The 15,583-nt window shown below is 35.5% G+C and overlaps 1 long non-coding RNA gene across 2 annotated transcripts in view; it reads right to left on the bottom strand.

Annotated features, from left to right (window-relative positions):
- The window catches only part of LOC122226006, a 47,341-nt gene extending 32,133 nt beyond the window's left edge, over window positions 1-15,208 (bottom strand). Inside the window, exons 1-3 of one of the 2 annotated variants that reach the window (XR_006205456.1) lie at window positions 14,864-15,208; window positions 12,275-12,472; window positions 3,967-4,028 (exon numbers count right to left, since the gene is read on the bottom strand). This is a non-coding gene — a long non-coding RNA (uncharacterized LOC122226006). Of the gene's footprint in view, window positions 1-3,966; window positions 4,029-12,274; window positions 12,473-14,863 lie in introns of those variants that run through there. The other variant, XR_006205457.1, reaches the window with a different exon arrangement.
- Between the last annotated feature and the right edge of the window lie 375 nt (window positions 15,209-15,583).

Here is a 15,583-nt window from a genome sequence, read left to right on the forward strand (position 1 = left end):
TTAGCAAACAATACAAAAGCATATGTAATAGTATAATAGCATAAGACTGCCAATTGACTCCGTTTCACTTTGACAACTGAGCATGTTTCTAGAGAAGTCACAATATATTGGTAGCCCTTTGCCACCAATTTAATCTCATTCTGGCCACTCAGCAGAACACAACCATCCAAAGAGTGAAAGTGATCATGATGTCAGTAGGGATGTATCACCAGTAACTGCACTTAGTTACCAATTTATCACAAGACTGGATCAGTGACAAAATGGGCATACTGCCTAATGTGGCTGGCTCTTTTAGAATGTAACTAGCTCCTAGCTCCTACTTGTGGCAGAAAGGTATGGTTCAGCTATTCCCAGAAGTACCATTTACTTAGAATTTTTAAACATTTAGATTCTTGTTTCTCATCTTGGGCAAACATCCCCTCCAAGCTATATGTTTTCTCTCACACTTCTAAGGGTCACATCTTACCTGTGCCCAACTATTAATAAAGTCTACTTTTCTTATTTATTTAAAAATATTCCATTTGCTCTATAAAATAGAAACATAGGATTTTTGAATAACTAGCTAGGCAACCTTACACTTATTTGCCTGGGCCTTAGATTTTTCATTGATAAAATTATTGATTCTTAATTTTATCTCTAATCTCTTCTTTCTTTAATATTTTTTAATTCTGTGATCTGACTCTGTCCTGTTCCTACCCCTACCAAGATATATACAAGAAAGTTTCCATTTGCACTCTTTCCTATTCCAGGAATAAACTAAATCTATGACTAGAGCACTGGTTCCCATTCTCAGAGTGTCCAAACAAGAGATACCTATGGACATAAAGATAATAAAAACCTCCTTTTGCTCTTAACCAGTTTCCTCTACTCCATTCCTCCAAAAATGCAGCATGGTCCTTAAATCTCATTTTTACAAATATGAAATTAAAACACATTATATAAAATGCATTGTGCTGGATTCTGAGAGAGATTAAAGATGATAAAGTATAAAATACATGATCAAAATGTATCTCATGCTCTCAAAAATTTTACAACCTATGGGAACGCAGACTGGTGCAGCAACTCTGGAAAACATTATGGAGGTTCCTCAAAAAACTAAAAATAGAACTACCCTACAAGCCAGCAAATGCACTACTAGGTATTTATCCAAGGGATGCAGGTGTGCTGTTTCGAAGGGACACATGAACCCCCATGTTTATAGCAGCACTATCAACAAGAGCCAAAGTATGGAAAGAGCCCAAATGTCCATCGATGGATGAATGGGTAAAGAAGATGTGGTATATATATACAATGGAGTATTACTCAGCAATCAAAAATAATGAAATCTTGCCATTTGCAACTACGTGGATGGAACTAGAGGATATTATGCTAAGTGAAATTAGTCAGAAAAAGACAAAAATCATATGACTTCACTCATATGAAGACTTTAAGAGAGAAAACATATGAACATAAGAGAAGGGAAACAAAAATAATATAAAAACAGGGAGGAGGACAAAATAGAAGAGACTCATAAATATGGAGAACAAACTGAGGGTTACCAGAGAGGTTGTGGGATGGGGGATGGGCTAAATAGGAAGGGGCACTAAGGAATCTACTGAAATCATTGTTGCACTATGTGGTAATCTAATTTGGTTGTAAATTTTAAAAAATAAAAAATAAAATTAAAATAAATAAAATGTACTTCAGAAACTCAAAAAAAAATTTTTTTTACAACCTATTTGAGAAAATGAGGGAGAATAAGCACAGAATGAAATTATGACAATAGTACAAGGTCAACTATAGCATGGTTCAGAGGGAGTGAGCACTAATTAGACAATAATAAATATTTAATCAAATATTATAGACACTAAAGAAATTCAAAGGAGGCTAACACAGATCATGATGGGAATGAGTAGTCTTGAAGGATGACAACTAGAAGCTATGTGTTGTGCATTATTTACCCTCTCAGACACTGGCTATGGATGAGTGTTCTTGGTGCTCTATACCCTTGCTAGCATTTGATAATTTCCAATATTTAAATTTCGGGGAAATTCAATAGGTAAGAAATAGCATTCATCATATTTTTATTCACATTTGTCTGATTATTAATAGTCTGAATGCATTGTCATGTTTATGGACACTGACATAACCCAATTACGGGTTTTTTTTTGCCCATTTTCTATTGATCATACAATAATTATGTTAGTATTTGTATATTATCACCAAGTTCGGGTAGTTGCTCATGGTATGTGCGCTAATGAGGTATTACAAATGCAGTGAATCATCTTTTCTTGTAATTAGCTGCACAGTCAACATTATTATCGTATGTTTAAAAAAAACCATTTTCACAGATACAGCATGGATACTTTGGCATGCAGGTTAAATGCATTAATTTTATATTTCATTGCTACTTGAAATTCTGGTCCACCACAAAATCAGGAGCTTGTGCCAGCATGTAAATCAAGTCACTGCCTTCTTCATCAAGAATGTCTTGCTATTTAAAAAAGTCAGCTTGACTAAATATTGTGTTTTGTTCTATATCTGATTTACTTTTTGGCTCAATTACTTTATTTCATTTCAGACCAGTAACTAAGAGTTTGAAAATTGGCAGCCCGTCCATGGGCCAAACTTTGCATAGTTTGTTATTTAAGTTTCTGCATTTTATATCCATATTTTAATGCTTTAGATAGACACATATGTATATATAAACATGTAATAAGCATATTAATACATCATATATATATATATGTATATATATAACGTGTTTATATATGTTTGCATTGTGAATCTTATGATTCAAAATACAAATGACTGGAAAAAATTAAAAGCAGTTTTATTTGCTTTGTATGACACCTAATATTCTCCCACATATTCTAAAAGCACTCCATTATTGCTTTATATATATGATTTAATCAAAATAATTATAATGCCAGGTACATCTGAATTAATTCAGAGGATTTTTTTTTATTTTTTTAACGTTTTTTTAATTTATTTTTGAGACAGAGAGAGACAGAGCATGAACGGAGTAGGGCCAGAGAGAGAGGGAGACACAGAATCTGAAACAGGCTCCAGTCTCTGAGTTGTCAGCACAGAGCCCGACGCGGGGCTCGAACTCACGGACCGCGAGATCATGACCTGAGCCGAAGCCGGATGCTTAACCTACTGAGCCACCCAGGCTCCCCAAGGATTTTTAAGATCTAGTAAATAATCAACAGTATTTATTGCTTACAAGATGTTGGGTACTCTAAAGTGTACCACAGATAGTCAAATATGATCTGATGCTTCCTCTGGATGCAAGGAGGCAGATATGTAAGAAACAGGGGAAATGAAATGTTACATGTATCCAGAAATATTGATTTATAAAACACACTAGGGGTTCGGAAAGAAAAGGACTGCTAACAGGGGTATTTGGAGAGAACAAAGAACATCTTCCTAGAGGCAAAGACTCTTGAATCCATTGACCTCAGATAGTTTTCTTAATGAAACTTACCTTCTTTAACCACAGGACTATTGTAACTTCCACCTTAAAAACATTTACCAGGTTTTTTATATACTATTAATTCTACATAGAAGATTTCTTTCTGGTGACATTTGTCTGTTTCTTGGATGCATTGTGGAGTGTTAACACATTAACTAAAATAGGTATCATAGGCTCTAACTAGAACATAGGGCCTACTTTGCACCCACAAAAAGTTTTTCAAATTAAATAATACAGATTCAAAATCCAGCAGGACATAAAAAATTGACCCCCTACCGTTTTAAGTGTGTTCTTGTTCTAAGTGTTCTTGTTTCGTATCTGTTCACCTACTAACTCACTGGTATTCAGAGAAAGCCCTGTATTTGTTCCCTTTACTGCCCTGTCTATACAATATGATTTGTTTTGAAGTTCTATCTTGCCAGGTCATTGAAGAATAATGAAGAACAATGTTCATGTACACCTTCACAAACATGCAGAGTTCTATAAAGTTGAATGTTACAATTTTTAATGCTTTCTTTGTTCCTTTTCCTATGATTGTTTCTTTTCAATCCACTTCTGACTGTTAGGATATCTGTAAAAAAATTATTTAAAAAAGTTGAAAACTTGAATGGTTCATGTTTTATATGATAGCTATTAACCTAAAGTTTCAGTATTTTAGGACAGCCAATGCAATCAAACTACTGCCTAATCAAGATATTATGGTTTATTTCAATTCAAATCAATTACATTTTAAGAAATTTATTCTAAAAATAAATACCTAACTGCCTGAGACAAATTTATGTAGATATGGATACAGTATATAATTTTTTATAACAGGAGAACCTTAGAAATATTCTATTACTCATCAAAAAGGAACTGGCTAACATAAGATGAAAAAGCAAGTTGTAGAACATTATAATTTTGATTAAAAATATTATATATAAAATTTTATAGCTATATATACCTGGAAGATTATATACAAAACTTTTATCAGAAAATATCTTTAAAAAATAACTTAGTGCAACAGGATGGACAAGAAGAAATGTAAGGGATTTTCACTGCATCTGAAATGGTTTTTGTACAGTTTCAATTTTACCATGCTTTTGTTTTGCAATACTTTTCAAATAAAAATAAAATAAAGTAACCCCAATAAATACTATTTCAAATATTCCCATAGTGGGAAGTTATGGGGTTAGAGACTGTTCCTATGAATATAGGCCAAAATGGTGGCCCATGGAATGTCAGAGATCTGTAGCCAGGTGATCAATTTGGTGATAGAGAACAAATAAACACCACAAATCAAGGTTAGGTGCTGGGTCAAGTCTTGGCAAACAGTCAAAACTGACAAGTCATTGTCTGAGACAAGGTTAGAAGTCAAAACATACAGACATCCAGGAGTCTGGAAGAACAGTGTTCTTAAATGCCAGTGCCATATCATGGTCACATTTGGTAAGTAGCCAGAGCACTCATACACCCATAAATCAAGGTAAGGCAACTCACCTATAGATTATGTACCATGGGACCCAGAATGACAAATAAATGATTATAATATTCAGGCAAAAAATTAGGAAGGCATGATAATAGAAACCAAGATAAGAAGTTTGGGCAAAATAGGGTCAGAGAAACAAATATGCATTCTATTTAGCAAACAAGTAGACCAGTGATATCAATAAGGGGTGGAGACTTCATCTTCAATGAGGTGTTTTCTATGTTTCTAGTGAAGCAGAAATGAATTCAAGGGTGAGGCTAGCACAGAATAGCAAATAAAAATGGGTGTGTAAAATTGGGTTAGTGATTAGTAATTAAACTGACTGGAATAGAGACTGTCAAATTCTACTCAAAAGCAGGATCTTCATATTCTTATTTGCAGTACAGTAATTTGGGAAGACTGTAAATATTTTTAAATTACCCTATTCATGGGCTAATTTTATCGCTCTCTCCCATTGTGGACTACCTACAAATTGTCCTACAACTTACCATTTTCAGTTTGTAGAGAATTTTTTGTTTAACTGCCCTTTTTCTATTTGTTCCTAAGACATTTTTTTTCCTTTCTTGTGTTTTCATTTCCTCATCTTAAGAAGGTCATTAAAATTTTCTATTTAAAGGCCAGTTATCCCTCCCAATTTGATGTTATCCATGCATTTAAGAAAAGTTCCACTTGATCATCCCAGTCATTGATAAAAATCTAATAATGGGCTCAGACAGATTCTGAAGTATGACTTAGTATCCACTCCCATCCCTCAGGGGAGGGAAGACCGATTAATACCTACTATTTGAATGTGACCTTCCAAGCAGTTGCACACCCATGCTCTAATAGCAGGATCTCAACCCTGTAATGCTGCTCCCCAATTAATGTCCTGTAAGACTGAATTAAAAGGCTGACTGAAATAAAGATCTTACATCTATTGCTTTCCTCTAAGCCACAGGGTCTGTTACTCTGTCACAGAGGGAATTAGATTAGTCTGATCTGATTTGTTCCTCATACAGATACATTTTTTAAAAATCCCCCTGAGCCCCCGCCAAGCTTATATAATATGTTTGCAAATTGAAAATTGGTCAATAAAAAGAACACACAGCAGGCTTTGTGCTTCAAAATTTTGCACTCTGGATACAGATGTCCCTTAGCAACCAGAAGAATTAAATGCATTGTAACTTTTATTTTAGGTGCCAAGATCAACGTACAGAAATACATTTGTTCATCATTTTCCGTGACTTTTCACATTATAGATATGAATAAGCTTCAGTGTTCATTTATATGCAATTTTATTTCCCTCACGCATCTTACACAGATGTGTACAGAGGCATAAGATATTTCCCCAAATCTGAAAATTGGTCAAAAACTCTGAAAACTTTCTTAGGGAAGACCAAGGATATGATTTTAAAATACACCAAAGGAATAAGAAGTACAAACTTACAATCAGTTAATTGCAGTAACTCTTTCTGATTAGACTTGAAAAAAATGCTGCTCTGTGTTTTATATTATTTTTTTAAAAATCCTGTCAGGATGATTACACCAAAAACATACAGCACTCTGAAAAACACTTAGTACTGGAAGCTATACAACAAGTTATCCAATTATATTTTGTAGAATCCTTAATCTTTCAGTTTGCAAAAATATACATATGCACACACGAGTTGCACCAAATTATAGAAATAACGTTTTCTCTTAAACACTATTCAAGTAAATAAAAGAAAAAATTGTGACAAGGACTCAAGGAAAATAATCAGTAAATATCAAGTTATTTATGAGACATAAAAAATAAGATACACTTCTTTCTCCTATTCTTTCTGTAAAGATCTATTGAGCACCTATCATGTGCCAGCCACTGATCAAGGCCCTGAAGATACAGGGGGAAACAAGTAAGATAATATTTTCTGATTTCCTGTAGTCTACATTGTCATGGGAATAGACCATAAACACATAAATTAGAAAATTAATATAGTACGTAGGCATTGGTAACTGATGTGGAGAAAAATGAAGCAAGGAAGAGTTCAGGAGTAAAACGTTGCCATTTAACTAGGGCTTATGGAAAGGACTTCACTGAACAAAAATCTAAGAGATGAGGAAGCAGGGCATGTAGTTATCTAAGGAAGAGAATGTTCAGGTAGAAGAATAAGGAGTAGATTAAGATTTTTGTAAAACTAAATTAAAGTGACCTGGCCATTGTGGCCTCAATTGTGGGAGCTAATGAGGAGGAAGGACAAAGTTACTGTATATATAAATACATATCAGCTAATTTTAAATTGAAAATATTGTTTTTTATTACCTGATCACAAGTATCTGCATTAAAAATGTCCCTGCAGTGAATGTATATATACAAGGCCAATGCTTTATAAATAAAAACTATTTTACTGAAGGAATATTATTTTTTAAAAATTCATAGTAGAATTATTAGAAAAGCAACTCCATGAACAGTATTTCCTCATTTTATTAGTTATATTTTGAGAGGTATTGGCAGGAAAGATTTTCCCTATATGTAAGTGCACACACACACACACACACACATTCAACACACATATTGCTATACCACAAAAGTGATGGAACATTACAGTTAACAATTGAAATTCAAAAATGTTAACTCATTTCACCTTTCATAATATTAAAATATATATGAAATAGCCAAAAAAGTAATTTTAAATAATTATGCTTTATATATTGGAAGAAAGTGAACACATTTGTCTTATTCAGAACAGCTTAAATCCTGAGGCTTAATGAACTGAAAAATCACTCAACATGATTGCCAAATGCATGCTATCCTTTTCTCCCTCAGAATTAAGTGTACAACTTTACCACTGGCACCTATACAAAAGAAAATCTATAATGCAGGGCACTTTTCAAGGTGTGTCAATTTTAAAGGCTTAAAAACAGTGCAATTTTATGCAAAGTGAATGGTCTTATCCTTTCCACAATTTCAATGTCTGATTGAATCAACTCAAGCATTCAATCAATCATATTACACGTAAGGCCAACTATAACATGACTAAATTGTCAGGTTAACCTTCTGTAGCTGTAATTGGCATAATGTATTATCCAAATTGTATGAAAGGACATTAACATAAAGTATGCAGTTTGTAATCCAGAAAAAGATGGCTGAGATGATGTCCTCCTGGGTCATATGGAGAACAGGATCAGAACGTTCTATGATTAAGCCCTAATTGACAAAGGTGATCGAAATAATGACCTCTAGTTAACATGGTAGGCCAGGGCAAAGAAAACAATAATGTGTTAGGGAAAGCTAGGTTGTGTTCATCATAGAATGGCTTGTTATCACTACGAATTACAGACACAAAGAAAAGTGCTTAATACTAATGAGGTGATGCTTGATCACTCAAGTGATAACCAGAGGAAAACATCCCTACTAAAGTAGTATCTGTTTCTTTCCTAAGAAAAAAATCTGTACAGGTTATAATACAAAAGTTTAGGCAAATTTGCAAAAGGAGAACCGCATCAGAAAGAAAAATTGTTTCAGGGAAAACTTTAGACTTTTACGATTGACATTTTCCTAGACAGCTATTTTTGCCAACAAACTGTTAAGAAGGAACAATCTATATATAATTATCAATATCATAGTTGGAAAAAAAATACATGGGGGGAAATCAATGACAAAGAATTAACTAAATTTTCAAGTGTCATAAGTGTTACTATAAGTGAAACTAGAACTAGCCAAATTAGTCAAAATTTGGCACTATTTTTCATATCATACTTTTAAAAAAATTTCCAGGGTGGTAATTATTAATATAATTGTTATATTTACTCCCACTATCTTGAAATATTAGACAAAAAAAATTTCAGCTGAGTCCACCTCTACGTGATTTAATAGACTGATAATGATGGTCCATAAAATTTTATTTCTGTAAAAGTTATCAAGGATTAGTGTCTATTGGACAGAAAAATTATGTGAATGAAAATGTCCCCCCTTACTCCACAAAATCAGAAACAAAAATACAAATGGCATTTCTGAGAAATGAAAACATTTCCTATCATCACAGTAACCAGTTAAAATTATTAGGCTGACACTATGGATTAAATACTGGACATGCAATACTTTGAAGACAGAAAGAATAACCATTGAGGATAAGAGACTGTTTTCTTTACTGTTAAATCACTTTTATTTTTGAAAATCAAGGGGATATTAAAGCATTATTTTTTGGTAATTAATCTAGGATAAGTATGATACCATACCTTTCTTATCATGTGTCATTTCTATTTTCTGGAAATAAAATTCTTATCAGCTTGAAACATGATATTACCATCTACCTTTACTACTCTAGACATTATATATTTTTGGTTAAAATTAGTTTTCTTTTGGGAAAGTTTCTTTTGGGTGATGGGAGGTGAAGGGGAATAAGGAGGCAAGTTAAATCATTAATCTCTATATACCTAATTGTAAGGAATACCCACATTCATATTTCGCTAGCGTAAGTAAATATAGGAGCAGATGCAAGTATTCCAAATATTTTACTACTGAGTCTATTTAGGATTTTTCTTGAAGATAAAACAGAAAAAAAATACCTATATGATTTCATCAAATACTCTTAATTCACATGAGCAGTGGTGACAAATAACCTGTACAGTTGGTAATCCTAATATTTACCTTGAATGTATGAGTTAAGCCCATATGAAAATACTAGTGTATAAGATTTTTATTAAAGATATTTCAGAGGCGCCTGGGTGGCTCAGTCAGTTAAGTGTCTGACTTCAGCTCAGGTCATGATCTCACAGTTTGTGAGTTTGAGCCCCACATCAGGCTCTGTGCTCACAGCTCAGAGCCTGGAGCCTCCTTTCTGATTCTGTGTCTCCCTCTCTCTCTTCCCCTCCCCTGCTCACACTCTGTCTCTCTCTCAAAAAAATTCATAAACATTAAAAAATTTTAAAAAAAGATATTTTAGTTACCTTCCCACACACTTATAATAATCCTGTTCAGTAAAGTGACAATGACAACTGGTAAAAGAAATAATTTACCCCACATTATGAAAATCTATATTAGTAAAATGTGGGCATGACTTAAGGAAAAAAAATGATGTCCTGGGAGGAAGGACTTTAGATAAAAGTAAAATATATATATATACTTATATATAGTGTAAGTATAAGTATATAAGTATACACTTATACATAGTATATATATATACTTATATATAAGTATATATATACTTATATATAGTGTAAGTATAGTGTAAGTATATATATACTTATACATAGTGTAAGTATAGTGTAAGTATATATATACTTATATATAGTGTAAGTATAGTATAAGTATATAAGTATATACTTATATATAGTGTATATATACTTATATATAGTATATACTATAAGTATATGCTATATATATAGCATATACTATAAGTATATGCTATATATATAGTATATACTATATATAAGTATATATACTTATATATAGTATATACTATATATATAAGTATAGTATAAGTATATAAGTATATGCTTATATATATACTTATATATACTTACATATATATGCTTATATATATATATAAGTAAAATATATAAGTAGCTGTGTATATTAATAGAGTAATTCCATGTAATGATATAACATCCCAACCTTGCCATTTAACTATTTATAAATAGGTGAGATACTAATACGCTCCCTGTAGGAGTTCCAGTAATTCAATAAGTCCTCTTTGGTTTCTGAGAATCTCTGATAAAGAAAGTACTAATCTATATGTGGTCTGAAATGGACTTGGTCTGGATTGAAATTCTGCAGTGACCCTGGCACCCGGAAATGTAAATTATTTACCTTTTAAGCAATTGAAAGTAATAGTCCAGGCCATGGGGGTCATATCAGGGTACTGAGACCGAGCAGGTCTGATATACTTACCAATGAAATTTTATCAAAATCTTCAGTTTAGAGAAGAAAACTTAGTACTTTCACAGCTAAAGTTATTTTATTATGTGTGGAAAAACCTGGTCAAAATAAAATTTCAGCGTCTGCTAAAATAGGTACACAAATTACACTTTACTCAAATACTCGGGTAGAAAACTTTGGCTCATTCCAGTGAGTGATTGACTCATAAACAATCATTCTCATCATCAACTGATTCCATGTTTCTTTCTTACGATGAATATTTTGTTTTGCTCCTTTTATCAAGCAGAAATGAAATTCATGGCTAATATCATATACTTAGACACATAATTTAAAAAATCAGTATGTTTCACCTATAACAAAGTAATTTATAATAAAACAATACATATTTTAACATTTAAATCTTTAGGTATACTTGTATAGGAGGAGAAGTAATTATGTGCTGATACAGCTACATAAAATTATGATGAATATAATGGCTATAACCGCCAACTAATAAAAGTATTCCTTACGGACTACTCACATAAGTAGCTTTGCCATAACAACCAAAGTTTTGTTTTTTTTTTTTTAATTTTTTTAATGTTTATTTATTTGGGGGGGTGGGGGGAGGGGCAGAGAGAGAGGGAGACACAGAATCTGAGTTGTCAGCACAGAGCTCTATGCGGGGCTTGAACTCATGAACCACAAGATCATGACCTGAGCCAAAGTCAGACGCTTAACCGAGATACCCAGGCGCCCCAGCAAGTTTTTTAAAATGACAATAAACACTTAAAACAACTTCTGAACAAAACAAGTATCTTCCCTTGACAGCATAATTCTATTTCTAAAAAAAAAATTCTGTGTATCTCAGAACTGTAAATATATGTGTGTATATATATATATATATATATATATATATATATTACATATACACATATGTTTGTGTTTTAGATCAGAGAATATAAACGCCTTTTTTTCATCCAGTTGAACATCCAGCTCCCTAATAAAGAGGTGTGTACAAACCAGATGAGTTTTCACTGTGAAAGACTAGAACTATAGTTATTGTATGAGCAACTTTTTGGTTGTGTATACAGAACCTCAGCTATCTCTGAGGTAAGTGGTGCAGGTATTGGAGGAGGAAGAGGTATCTCAGGCCTCTGGATATCTTTTAAATTACTAGAGTATTTTTTTTTAATTTTTTTTTTAAGTTTATTTATTTTGAGAGAGAAAGAGACAAACAGTATGAGGGTGGTAGGGGCAGTGAGCGAAGGAGAGAGAGAGAATCCCAAACAGACTCCATGCTGACAGAGCAGAGCCTGACTTGGGGCTCAGTCATGAAACTGTGAGATCCTGACCTGAGCCGAAACCAAAGGTCAGATGCTGAACCCACTGAGCCACCCTGGTGCCCCATGTACTAGAGGTTTGTTTTTGTTTTTTGTTTTTTTTTCCTTTTCCTTTAGCTGCTCTAAGATCTAAACACAAAGCTTGATTTGATCAGACTGAGTGTTCTAGGTAGGGCTAGAGAAGAGATCATCACCTGGAAGCTGGTCTCTCCAATCTGGACTGTCCCCGCAAGAGGTGGAGAATGCTGTTCTTTAGGCTGAAGCCTCCTGGCTGAAGGGAAGGTCTGGTCAAGGACTCTGGGTACTTCAAGTGTTGTGTCAGGTGCTGCAACTAACCAATCCTTGGAGTTCATGCAAGGTCACTTAGCCTTTAAGCATCTCAGTTTCCTCATCTGAAATGAGGGGGGAGTGGTTAATGATCTTTAATGCCCTTTCTAGTTCCAAAATTATAGACTTTCAGGAATCTGTCAGGAGATTACCCTAGTATTGTCATTTTCAAAGTAGCAGGAATGCCTGAGACCAGCAGGGGCTCCCAGCAGTTAGAAGTAACAGTAAATGAGTAGTCATTTCCTTTGTTTATGATGCTAAAATTGCTCAGCCCGGTTGCACTTAGACTGTAAAGGAGTCAGATCAGACCAGACAACCACTCCACATTCCAGACCTAAAAGTAGAATATCCCAAGAGGGGCAGTGGAAAGAAATATGGCTCTCCTATCCTCCCAAACTGGTGATGTTAAAGATCTCTGCATTTGTTCCTACGGCAAGTATCTCTCTATGTGTTTTAATAAGGTAGAATTAGTTGAGTGACCCATCCCAGCATTACTCAAACATAAACTAAACAACCAACTAGACAATTTACCAAAACCAAATAAATTACCTGTAGAAGAAAATGATTATGTGCTTCTAAAATAATGTAAAATCATAAAATTATTGACTACTAGATCTTGATAATCATCATATAGTCAGTTGAATATCAAAAAATGTTTTAACACTACAAATTATTTTTGCTTCTTTTACTTAAAAGTTCTTGCTGGTGAAAGATTGGTTTACTAAAAATGTTATAATTTTAAAATTTATTTTCTTACTTTTATATTATTACTCAAAGGCATGTTAAAATGCTAAACAAAGCTAGTTATGAAAAAGTTTGTACTCCTATACCACCTGGAGCATACATCTGCTAAGGTACTAAATATATTGTTTTAATTGTTGGTGTACTTGTCTGTTTATCCATACGACTGTATAAGCTATTTGGTCAAAGGAGTTGTGTTTTACTATCTCTACATCCTTAGGATCTAGAAAATCTGGCCATATATGTGCTCAATAAGATGCAAGCTAAAAATGAACTGAAGTTCATACACAAAATTACTATAATTCTAATTTAAAACAAATATAATTACTATTTTGGCATATTTGTACATCTCTTTTTTTTTTAATGGCCAGACTGGCCCCTAGTCCCCATAAAGACAACAGGGCCCTATGATGGTAACCACCATTCAAACTTCCGCGTCAAGGGCACAGTGCAGGCACAGGCTTCCCCAAGATGTTCTGGTGGTTATGGGCAGACTTTATCCAACAAGGGCTTGATGTCTGGGGGAAGACTGCTGGAGCCTTGTGTGCCTGCACCGCAAGCCACCCTGGCTCAGATGTCAGGTAGCCTAGGATGGGTCCCCAGTGTCTGGGACTTATGGGGATGGACAGGGCCCCCAATGAGGACATTTGGGGGACTCACAGCCAGATCTCAAGGAACTGATGAGGAATAAAAGCAGAAAAATATTCCTTTGCCCAGAAGGCTGACCTATTGCCTGCATAGTTCAGGTAAGGATCAAATATGTACTGTTTGCTACATTCTTAAAGGGTCTCATGACTGCATGTAAATTTCACCATCAGTTAATATTGTACTGAATGATAAACACCAGAGAAATCTTACGAAAGTAGTTTTAATAGAAATTCAAAGAAGACATTGTTGATCTAATATTCTCTGCACATTCCCTCTCTTGGGCAATAAGCATATAACCACCAGCTTCATAGAACAAAGGTGCAGCTTTTTCTGCCCATGGGTCCTGCCCCCAGCTACTTAAACTAACTTACTTAGCTGTATCATACAATGTCTCAAGAATTCTTTCTGACCACTGGGCTCCACCACCGCGAAACAGAACTCCGGAGCCTTACCATTCTTCTCGGGCTCGGCCGAATAAGAGTCTCTGGAAGAGAAGCACCTGGGAGACCTGACTCTCACAGAGGCTCTGAGTCTCTTCTCAGCGGTCTAACTCAAACAAACTTTCCCTCACAGCATCCTGACTGCACTACAAAGATCTCCTGGCTCCAGGAAGATGTCCTGAGGGGCTGAGGCGCCTCTGTACACACAGGCTCTGAAGTCTGGCAAGCCTGAGGGCAGGAGGTACGCAAAGAGGAAAGTTGGCAGGCTTAAGTGCTGTGCAGGGGAAGCCAGGCTCCCTGAGCTTCCCGGACTTGGGAGTGGGTGGGAGTCCAACCCATACTTTTGCCCACAGGCAAATATCGTGAGGAACACATGAAGTTAAAAAGTACCGCTCGCTTCCGAAACAGCCTAATTTATTTGACACCAGATCTCGCGGGATCACGGAGCCAGATCTCACGGGATTACAGAGCCAGATCTCGCGGGCTCTGGGAAGTCGTTCTGGGTCTGAGTAGGGTTAAGTGGAATAGGAGGCAAAGGGCATGATGGTTATCAGGCAGGCCCCTAGTCGAATAAAGAAAATAGGTTCATAGAGGGTCTGAAGTGAACTATTCGCGATATCTCCTTACCGACGGATCCATGCACAGAAAAGCTGCCCCAGGAAGATGGCATGGTAAGGACAGTCAGGCCTCAAGCCTGGGCTTGGATGCTTGTGGGCAGGTGTGCAGGAGTGAACCGCTCAGGCAACAGCTGCTGTGACTCAGTACCAGAGTTTGGGAATTGTGGGATTGGACAGAGCCCCAGTGGGGACTTCTCAGAGATTCGCAGGGATGCCAAGGTCCATCCTGTTCTAGTTGCCAGTTCCCTGAAGCCAGGTCTCAGGAGACATTAGTAGCCTTGCCATCCAGGGTCCAGCAGGAAGTTCCCTGATGACAGACACCTGGGGCACCTTACTCCCACAGGTGCCTTTACTCTCCCCAGGCATAGGGCCGCAAAGGGTCTCACTCAAACCCTCTACATCATAAACCTTTGGCATCATTACTGTAGTTCAGGGAACTCCTAGCTACAGGAAGAGGGGCTGCTCGGCTGGATGTGGCCCATATTCACACAAACCTAGAGGTCCTGGGAACTCGAGAGCAAAAGCCTGGTGAGAAGCAAAGTGCATGTGAGGTAGCCCATCTGTCTCTGGACTGGTCCCAGGGTCTGGACGAGTCACTAGAGAGACCTGTGGGGGAAACAAGAGGCTGCCAGTATTCTTCTATACATCCTTATTTTTATAATTATGTGGTTGCGCTAAACGTAATAGCCTTTAAATTATGTTGTGTGTATCACTCATAAGCTTGATAAAA

Source organism: Panthera leo, chromosome C1, assembly GCF_018350215.1.
Source record: "Panthera leo isolate Ple1 chromosome C1, P.leo_Ple1_pat1.1, whole genome shotgun sequence".
Taxonomy (NCBI): Eukaryota; Metazoa; Chordata; class Mammalia; order Carnivora; family Felidae; genus Panthera; species Panthera leo.